Source organism: Manis pentadactyla, chromosome 4 (assembly GCF_030020395.1).
Source record: "Manis pentadactyla isolate mManPen7 chromosome 4, mManPen7.hap1, whole genome shotgun sequence".
NCBI lineage: Eukaryota > Metazoa > Chordata > Mammalia > Pholidota > Manidae > Manis > Manis pentadactyla.
Window position 1 is genome coordinate 125607988 of NC_080022.1, and position 10525 is coordinate 125618512.

A 10525-nucleotide genomic window follows, 5' to 3' on the forward strand; every position below is an offset into this window, starting at 1 on the left:
ACCAATCAAAAGATAGAGAGTCACAGAATGGATAAGGAAACAGGATCCATCTATATGCTGCCTACAAGAGACTCATTTCAGACTCAAAGACATACAAAGATGAAAAGTGAAGGGTTGGAAAAAGATATTACATTCAAATAATAAGGAGAAAAAAGCAGGAGTAGCAGTTCTTGTGTCAGACAAAATTGATTTCAAAACAAAGAAAGTAACAAGAGACAAAGAAGGACATTACATAATAATAAAGGGGTCAGTCCAACAAGAGAATATAACCATTATAAATATCTATGCACCCAACATAGGACAACTAAATATGTAAAACAAATACAGAATTAAAGGGGGATATAGATTGCAACACATTCATTTTAGGAGACTTTAACACACCACTCACATCAATAGACAGAACAACCAGACAGAAAATAAATAAGGAAACACAGGCACTGAACAATACATTAGATCAAATGGACTAAAAAGACATCTACAGAACACTCCATCCAAAAGCTACAGGATATTCATTTTTCTCAAGTGTACATGGAACATTCTCCAGAATAGATCACATACTAGGCTACAAGAAAAGCCTCAATAAATTTGAAAAATATTGAAACTGTATCAAGCAGCTTCTCAAACCACAATGGTATGAAACTAGAAGTAAATTACACAAAGAAAACAAAAACACTTACAAACATATGGAGGCTAAACAACATGCTTTTAAATGATCAATGAATCAATGAACAAATTAAAACAGAAATCAAGCAATACATGGAGACAAATAAAAGCAAAAACACAACAGCCTAAAATCTATGGGGCATAGCAGAGGCCGTTCTAAGAGGAAAGTATATAGCAAAGCAGGCTTGCCTCAGAAACAAGAACAATCCCAAATAAACAGTCTAAAATCACAATTAAAGAAACCAGAAAAAGAAGAACAAATGAAACCCAAAGTCAGTAGAAGGAGGGACATAATAAAGATCAGAGCAGAAATAAATAAAATTGAGAAGAATAGAACAATATAAAAAAATCAATGAAACCAGGAGTTGGTTCTTCAAGAATATAAACAAAATAGATAAAACCCTAGCCAGACTTATCAAGAAAAAAAGACAGTCTACACACATTAACAGAATCAGAAATGAAGGAGGAATAATCACAATGAATACTACAGAAATACAAAGAATTATTAGAGAATGCTAAGAAAAATTATATGCCAATATATTGGATAACTTGGAAGAAATGGACATCTTCCTAGAAAAATACAACCTTCCAAGACTGACTCAGGAAGAAACATAAAACCTGAACAGATCAGTTACCAGCAATGAAATCAAATTGGTAATCAAAAACTCCCCAAATACTAAACTCCATCTACAGACAGCTTCACAGCCAAATTCCACCAAACATTTGAAGAAGAGCAAGTACCCATCCTTCTTAAAGCATTCGAAAAAGTAGAAGAGGAGGGAATACTTCTGAACTCATTCTATGAGGCTAGTATCACTCTAATACCAAAACAAAAGACACCACACAAAAAAAATTACAGACCAACATCCCTGATGAACATAGATGCAAAAATCCTCAACAAAATATTAGCAAACCAAGTCCAAAAATACATCAAAAAGATCATCCATCATCTCCAAGTGGGTTTTATTCCAGGGATCCAAGGATGGGACAATATTAGTAAATCCATCAACATCACCCACCACATTAATAAAAAGAAGGATAAAAACCACATGATCATCTCAATAGATGCTGAAAAAGCATTCATCAAAATTCAACATCTATTCATGACAAAAACTCTCAACAAAATGGGTAAAGAGGGAAAGTACCTCAACATAATAAAGGCCATATATGACAAACCCACAGCCAACATCATACTGAACATTGAAAAGCTAAAAGCTTTTCAAGGAAGCCCATGCTTACCACTTTTATTCAACATAGTACTGGAGGTCCTAGCCACAGCTGTCAGACAACACAGAGAAATAAAAAGCATTCAGATTGATAAAGAAGAAGTTAAACTGTCAGTATTTGCATATGACATGATATTATACATAGAAAACCCTAAAGAATCCACCAAAAAACTACTAGAACTAATAACTGAATTCAGCAAAGTTACAGGATACAAAATTAATACACAGAAATCTGTTACTTTCCTATACACTAATGATGGACTAGCAGAAAGAGAAATCAGGAAAACTCCATTTGTAATTTTATCAAAAAGAAAAAACACCTAGAAATAAACCTAACCAAGGAAGTGAAAGACCTACATTCTGAAAACTATAAGACACTCATGAGAGAAATTAAAGTGGACACCAAAAAAATGGTAATACATACTGTGCTCATGGATAGGAAGAATTAATATTGTCAAAATGGCCATCCTACCCAAAGCAATGTACTGATTCAATGCAATCCATATCAAAATACGGAGCATTCTTCAATGAACTAGAACAAATAGTTCTAAAATTCATATAGAACCACAAAAGACCCTGAATAGCCAAAGCAGTCCTCAGAAAGAAGAACAAAGCTGGGGGAATTATGTTCCCTGACTTCAAGCTCTACTACAAAGCAACAGAAATCAAAACAATTTAGTACTGGCACAAGAACAGACCCATAGATCAATGGAACAGAAAAGACAGCCCAGATATAAACTCAAGCATACATGGTCAATTAACATATGATAAAGGAGCCATGGACATACAATGGAGAAAAGACAGTCTCTTCAACAGCTGGTGTTGGCAAAACTGGACAGCTACATGCAAGAGAATGAAACTCATTGTTATCTAACTCCATACACAAAAGTAAACTCAAAATGGATCAAAGGCCTGAATTTAAGTCATGATACCATAAAACTCTTAGAAGAAAACATAGGCAAAAATCTCTCAAATAGAAGCATGAGCAAATTTTTCCTGAACACATCTCCTCAGGCAAGGGAAACAAAATAAAGCATGAACAAGTGGTACTACATCAAACTAAAAAGTTTCTGTACAGCAAAGGACACCATCAACAGACCAAAAAGGCATCCTGCAGTATGGGAGAATATATTCATAAATGACTCATCTGACAAGGGGTTAACATCCAAAATATATATAAAGAACTCATATGCCTCAACACACCCAAAAAACAAATACGTGATCAAAAAATGGGCAGAGGACCTAAACAGACACTTCTCCAAAGAAGAAATATAAATGGCCCATAGGTACATGAAAAGATGCTCCACATCATTAATCATCAGAGAAATGCAAGTTAAAACCACAATGAGATATCACCTTACACCAGTTCGAATGGCCACTATCCAAAAGACAAGAAATAACAAATGCTGATGAGGGCACAGGAAATAGGAACCCTCCTACACTGTCGGTGGGACTGCAAATTGATGCAACCATTGTGAAAAGCAGTTTGGAGGTTCCTCAAAAAACTAAAAATAGAAATTCCAGTCTTAGGAATTTACCCAAAGAAAACAAAATCCCTGATTCAAAAAGACATGTGCACTCCTATGTTTATCGCAGCACTATTTACAATAGCCAAGATATGGAAGCAACCTAAGTGTCCATCAGTAGATGAATGGATAAAGAAGATGTGGTACATATAAACAATGGACTATTATTCAGCCATAAAAGGAAAAGAAATCCTGCCATTTGCAACAACGTGGTTGGAGCTAGAGTGTATCATGCTCAGTGAAATAAGCCAGGTGGTGAAAAACAAATATCATATGATTCCACTTATTTGTGATATATAAAAATGAAGCAAAACAGAAGGAACCAAGCAGCAGCACACCCAAAGACACTGAGAAGGGCCTGGTGGGGACCAAGGGGGAAGGGAGTAGGGGATGGGGGAAGGTGGGTCCATTGAACCACTGTAACGTACATCTGATTAAATAAAATTAAGTAAAAATAAAAAAGGAAGAGATGCACACTCGTTTCCCTCTGTCCCTGAAGAAGGCACAGTCCTGAGGGAAATACAAAGAATTCAGTGTGGCAACTGCCAGAAAGAGAAAGGGGCAGCCTTCTGGCCCTGCAGATGATGGGACCAAGAGAAAGAGTGGGGGGAGGGAGAGCCAGGGAGGAGGGAGAGGAGCTGGAGGTGGGGAGGGCTAACAGCGTGGCAGGGAGAGCACCAGGGCCAGGCCGGGGCTTGCCCTCCTCTGGGCCCTCAGCGCTCCTACTTCCTCTAATCCTTGCACAGCCCAGGAGCTGGATTCAGAGCAGCTAAGGAACACCCAAGGTCACCTGGCTGGTCTTGGCCAGGCCCAAGGCCTCAGAGCCAGGGACTGCTGACGGCACCACGCTGCTTTCATCCATGCAGCAGCACCAGGGGCTCCCCGCCTCCCTGGGCAGCACCGGACACCTGGGCCACCAGCAGCCCCCACACGGGATGCTCCTGGCACCCAGCTCCCGTGTTATGCTCCCCCAACCCATGCTGAGGATTCTGCGGCAGTGTTTCCCAGGTTTGGGGAATAGGAGAAACCCCATTAAATGAAAAAAATATATGTTGAAGTCCCTGAGCATGAATCAGTTTCAGAAGCAAGCAGTAAAGCCGGGTCCCTCCATAGATCACCCGGCACCCGCAGGGCCATAACCAGAGACGCAGCTGCAGCACCAGGTGGGTGGCCCCCCGGAGGCCTGTGGTGGTTGTGTTCATTGCTCTGAAAAACCCTCAAACGGGGAGTGCTGAGTGAAGAATTCTTCCAGAACTCTCAGACTCCCCAAAAGTAAAGCAATAAACTCTCAGGGATCTGACACCCCCAACCTGAGTAATTCTGGCCTGCAGGGTAGATTATATTGCCAAGGCACTGGGTCATCTGGCTTTAGCTGACTTTCACACACCTCCTGGCCCTGCTGTGAAGGCATCCTACTTTTTCCTGAAGTTTTCCCCCAGTAACAGAAACTCTTAGTGGGACAAAATAATAAGGGGGGTGAGGTTTGAGAAACCAGGAACTAACTCCAGTGTGAGCTTTGTAACTCGGGCAAGTTAATCCCTTTCTACCTCGGTTTCCTCATCTGTGATGCTCCAGTGAGGATTCAAACAGGCTCTGACAGCAGGGGCACTGTGAGAATTAGACATTCATGCTTTAAGGGGGTGGCCCATCACAGAGTGGGCATCAGCGACCACGCACAGCTCCTGGGGTACACTCCTGCCTTCCTGGCTCTGTTCTGTGCCTTCGGGCTAGAATTACTTTCCTCAGCTTGCCATTCTAGAAATCTCCTCTTAATTATCCAAAATCCCAAGCATGCCATACATTCTGTGACAAACCCTCTGACACTGCCTTTCTGGACCCAGAGTATACCATTATTAACACATACACTCACACAAGTCATTTGTGTATTGGATATGACTCTCAACAGAAAATTCAGCTGTGCAGAAATATATAACTATAGTTCTTATGACTCATTTGAGCCACTATACTGAGTTAACAGAAAATTCAGACCTCAGGGAGTCAGAGTACTCGGCTCCCCAGGGGCCGTGCATCAGGTTCCTGAGGGTGGCGTGTATGCGTTTGCTAGGCTGCCATGACGCAGCACCTCAGGCTGGGTGACTTAAACAGCAGAAATGTATTTCCTCACAGCTCTGGAGGCTGGAAGTCCAAGATCAAGGTTTGGGTTCTTCTGAGGCCTCCCTATTTGACTTTCAGACAGTTTCCACCTCCCTGGGGCTGTACATGCTCTTTGCTCTGTGCAGGGCATCCCCGGTGTCTGTCTTGTGGCTGATTCCCTTCTTACACAGACACCACCAGTCAGATTGGATCAGAACCCCGCCTCCCATCCCCAATGGCCACAGTTTACATAATTACCTAATTAAAAGTCTCATCGTCAAGAACAGTCACATCCTGAGGTTAATGGGATTTAGGGCTTCAACCTATGGATTTTGGAGAAACACGATTTAGTCCTCAGCATGGGGTATAGAGGGAAGCCCACCCATTCTCAGGGCAAACACAGGCCCTTCCCTCAGTCACCAGGACACAGGGATCCGGGATGCACATCATCTTGGTCAGAAAGACTCTGCGTCCCACCTGCCCCGATCTCCCCAGGGTTGTGCAGCCTGCAGGGGGCATTGCCCGGGACAGGGACCAGAACTGGGACCGGGACCGGGACACAGGTCTCCCTGGGCGTCAACGCACGCTTGCCTTTGCTCTCAATCCGTTCCCTCAGCGCAAGACAGTCTGTCGCTAGTGTCCCTTCAGCTCTGGCCCGGGGACCCTGTGTGCCTCCACGAAATCCTCTTCCTGCTTGTGAGACTAAATAAAGCAAGGCCGCCAGGGCTGCTTCTGCCATCTTCTCGGCCACACCCACGCCCTGAAACACTGCAGGCTATTCCCTAGGCCTGGAATGGGGGAGGCGAACCCAAAGAAGAAATATCTGGAAATCATATGCCTCACTTGGGGTGCTTGTCTGCAGTGCATAAAAAAATAGCATGGATCGTTGGCTGGATGGAGCCATGGGCAGACAGATGGATGACAAATCATGTGCCCCAAATGTTACTGGTGGGATCTAAGTAACGGGTGGATGGGTGTTTAATGTTTTTGAAATGTTCAGTATAAAAAGTGAAGGGAAATATTACAGTTCACAATTGCCAGCCTCCCAGAAGTCTCTGAGATCCCTGGTTAAACATGGTGCATTTCCCTTATTGGCAACACAGGGCTTAGCCCTTGGGCCGGCTAAAGTTCACTTCAGAAGAATTAGGAGCCAAGGGTCCGCCTCCCCAGAGGGCAGGGCTGGGCTCCCCAGCAGCGCCACGGCGCCCTCTAGTGGCGACGGCGCGCGCCGCACTCCCCGGGGACCACTTCCCCGAGCTGGGAACTGGTCTCCCCACTCTGAGCGAGAGCTGGAGGGAGGGCTGCACGTCAGGCTGAGTGCGGGAGCCACCCGGCTGGTACTTCATCCAGAGTGTGGGCTGGACCTACAACGTGCGCAGCTCCAGTCTGCCGGCCGCACCGGCTTGATGGGTAGAGGATCTAGCTCTGCATCAACCCAGAAGAATATTCAAACCCCATGGGAGGAGCTGCTTCATAGCTTCTCTCTGCCTCTGGGCAAGAGTCTGTGAAGGACAGAAACCCGTCTGAGAAACTCTGGTTCAGAGTTACCAGCTGGGATCATACTAAGGAAGGGCCTCCAAGTTCTCCTAATATCTAGGGGCAGCAGACACAGGAAGGCTGAGGGTGTCCTGGGAGGAGGGGGTATAGGAGGAGGGGAGGGTGGGAGCTGGGATGGGCTGAATTGTGCCCCTCACAATCCATATGTTGGACCCCTAACCCCCAGGACCTCAGAGTATGGCTGTATTTGGAAGAGGGTATCTAAAGACAGAAGTTAAAATGAGGCCATATGGTGGGAGCCCATCCAACACGACTGGTATCCTCATAAGAAGAAATTTGGGCACACAGAGAGAGACCAGGGATGCGCAGAGGAAAGGCCATGTGGGGACGCAGTGGTGGGGGGTTGGGGAGGCACCTGCAAGTCAGGGGAGAGGCTTCAGAAGAAACCAACCTAGCCGACACCTTGATCGGGGACTTCCAGCCTCTGGGACTGTGAGAAAATACATTCCTGTTATTTAAGTCCCCAGTGTATGGTTTTATGTTACAGCAACCTGAGAAAATGAATACTATGCAGAGCCTCTATGCCATCAGCAACTGCCAACTGAGCAGCCCCTACCCCAGACCCTGAGTCTCAGCACTGTGCCTGACACTGAGGATGGAGAGGTGACTGACGCCTGGAGGCAGTCATTACAGCTGAGCTGCAGCCTCTCAAAACCTGAGGTGGCTGGGCCAGTTTTTATTTTTTGAGACTCCTGGTATATTAAAAAATATATCAGAATTTGAAAAACTGTGATGTTCTTGAAAACACAAGGACACACAAAAATTTTGACACAAATAATGATGAAATACTACTTTGCCACTCATAACATGAAATGCTCCTATGCCCAAGATAATTAAGAGATTTATTTAAAAAATTGATTCACAGTATAGGCCAGGGATCATCAAAGAGCTTCTCTAAAAGGGCCAAGTAGTAAATCGTTTGGATTTTGTGGGCCTACTACTCCACTCTGTTGTAGTGTCAAAGCAGCCATTGACAACAGGTAAACAAAGGGTATGATTACATGTCCCAATAAACATTTATTTACAAAAGCAGGCTGTGGGCTGAATTTGGCACCAGGCCTTAGCATGTTGCCCTGTGGTACAGACAGTGTGATAAGGACATACAAGTTTAAAGTTGTCTGGAAAGCATCTTCATTCAATCCTGTCAATGTATTGATTATGCAACCTCAGAAATACTATCAAAGATTACACTGGGGTCCCTTTCTGAATGGGAAGCCAAGGCCAAAAGATCTGAATCCCATCACCACCCAGGAAGAGGTCCCAGCATGTTGGTTACACCTACAGGCTTTGAGGTAGACAGTTGTGTAGACCAGAAGCAAGTTATTAAGATTCCAAGCCTTCAGTTTCCTCTGCTGTGCAATGGAGGTAACAATTACATCCTAGCAGTGTTGTCAGTGAGGCAGGGGCTATGGGTTTGGGCAGAGTAGGGTGAGGGCCTCTGGAAAAAAGCAAAGAAAGATAATTACAGTCAGAACAATGTAACAACGTACAAAGAAGTCCCTATCAAAATTTCGTGTTAAGCATTATGCAAAGTCAGTCACATGAATTCTCTAGGGTAAAGATACAAGACTAGGAATACAGACATTCTTCAGTGAAATCAGTTAAAGCTCAAAAGGCCAGGAGCAACTTGGCCTGGAATGTTTCAGTGTTCCCCAAATAAAGAAAAGTATCTGAGTATAACCTGTGACTTCACTGTGTCAAATAGATCATGACACTGTAAAATTTACCTTAGCCTGCTAAAAGGCCCAGTTTATTTTTAACCATACCTGTATGCTATGTTTCCTTCTCTAATCCTAATCAAGTAATCTGCAACCTGGGCAAAAGATTAATTTGGTAAGCAATCCCAACTATAAACAGCCCAAGAACTCAAGAAGTAAGATTTTTAACACACTCTTTACAAACAGGCAACAACCCAGCCCACCTTGGGGACAGGGCAGGCGGTCATCATTGATATGCTCCCAGAGGGAAGCTGCTATCCTGAGAAAGAATCAGAACAGCAAATTTCTTCTGTTACTTGTCAAAAATGAGCATTCTGGAACCACTCAACAAGTATGCACCCCTAGCCCTTTACCCCCATTCCTGAAAATCCTCAACCGTGCATAAAACCCCTAGACAACACACCACCAGGGGCTCTCTTGTCCCCTCCTGACATGAGCTTTCTTCTGCTCAGTGAACAAGAGCCCCAGTATCATCAGGAGCATTAGATGAAACAATGTATACAGAAAGACCAGTAAATTAGGGGCACACCAGCACAGGCTCCCCCTGCAGGAAGGGAGAGAGGAGCACCGTGACAGCCCAGAAGAGTATAGCTGTGAGACTACTGTGGGCCATTCCTACCCGAACAGTTTCAAATTTCTTAGTAACAAAGAATAGATAGTGTGAGAGCCTGCTGAGGGACTTAGGGGCAATGTAATTTGTCTTTGCAAGATTATATGATCTCAAAATAACTTCTGCTTTAAAAAAACTCCCTCAAGGGACATTATGATTAGCACACATAAAATAGGGAGGACACAGGGAAGGAAGTATAGCACAGAGAAGTTTACTCTATGCTGATGGACAGTGGCTGTAATGGGGTATATGGTGGGAACTTGATAATAGGGGGAATGTGGTAACCACAATGTTGCTCATGTGAAATCTGAGCATAAGATTGTATATCAATGATACCTTAATAAAAAAAAAAACCTTTTTCAAACATGTAGAAAAAAAATCTCCCTCAGATGCACTGTGGCCAGCACATTTGGAGTAGTCTGGTTTCCAGGCACCTAAACCAGTAACACCTAAGAGTCAGACACAATGAAGAAGAGAACATCACTGTCTCCATTCCCTTAGAACATTTTCCCTGTGCATCCTGGGGCTATGCCTCTGTGGGTAAAACTGTAATATTTCCAGAATGTCTCACCTGGCTTTAGTACATCTGCATATCAACAGATGCTCGAGGATGGAGAGAAATATGGCTTTAGTGCATTTGCATCATTCCTCTGGGGTGGAGAGAAGTTTATCTCCATGTCAGTGAGCATACCTGGAAAAGGAAGGCTTATCTGTACCTGAGAGGTTAAGGGGAGAGGGCTTGCTTGCTTGCTTCTTCTGGAGCAGAGGAGAGAGATGGCCCTGGACTGCAGTTGTAGGTGAGGGGAGGGCTGGTTTTGCTGCTATTGGAGCAGGAGAGAGAGATAGGCCAGACTGCAGTTTTGTGAGCAATAAACGGGTTTTAAACTTTATTTCTCCCTTTGACTGACTTTGGTTTTTAGAGGTATTTTGCCCCGGGATTTCCTCTCCCCAGACTAACAGCCTCCATTCCAGCCCCCAAGACACCAATTTTCTAATCTTCTGGATACCCAAACTATGTCAATCTTATTCATATCTGCATGCAAGTCGATGCCTTGGCATGTATCTAGAAACTAATACAAGCTTTGTGAGTTGTTTGAGTGAATGAATACATAACTGAGTGATGTGTGAGGA

At 43.9% G+C, this 10525-nt stretch overlaps 1 long non-coding RNA gene across 2 annotated transcripts in view; it reads left to right on the plus strand.

Moving 5' to 3' along the window:
* LOC130683434 (uncharacterized) overlaps nucleotides 1-10525 on the plus strand; it is a 428515-nt gene that overhangs the window by 252156 nt on the left and 165834 nt on the right. The gene's annotated exons all lie outside the window — the stretch shown is intronic.